Source organism: Sorex fumeus, unplaced genomic scaffold (genome assembly GCF_029834395.1).
Source record: "Sorex fumeus unplaced genomic scaffold, SorFum_2.1 ptg000347l, whole genome shotgun sequence".
In the NCBI taxonomy this organism is placed as follows: domain Eukaryota; kingdom Metazoa; phylum Chordata; class Mammalia; order Eulipotyphla; family Soricidae; genus Sorex; species Sorex fumeus.
In genome coordinates this window covers 180001-180267 of record NW_026606403.1, presented here as the reverse complement: position 1 = coordinate 180267, position 267 = coordinate 180001, and positions in this window count along the sequence as shown.

Genomic DNA, 267 nt, shown 5'->3' with positions numbered 1-267 from the left:
TGAGACCCATCCTTGTGACTGGTAGTTGACATATATTTGGGTACGCCACGGGGAGTTTGCCAGACTCTGTGGTGTGGGCAGATGACATTCGGTAGCCTGCCGGTTTGTCCAAAAAATAATGACTACATTTTAAAAAAAAAAAAGTGAGTTCATGTCAATAAGCAAGCCAGCAAAGCCAGCAGAGCGAGCGAGCGAGCAAGCAAGCAAGCAAGCAAAAGCAAGCAAGCAAGCAAGCAAGCAAGCTAGCCGACAAGCTGCCCCCCCCCC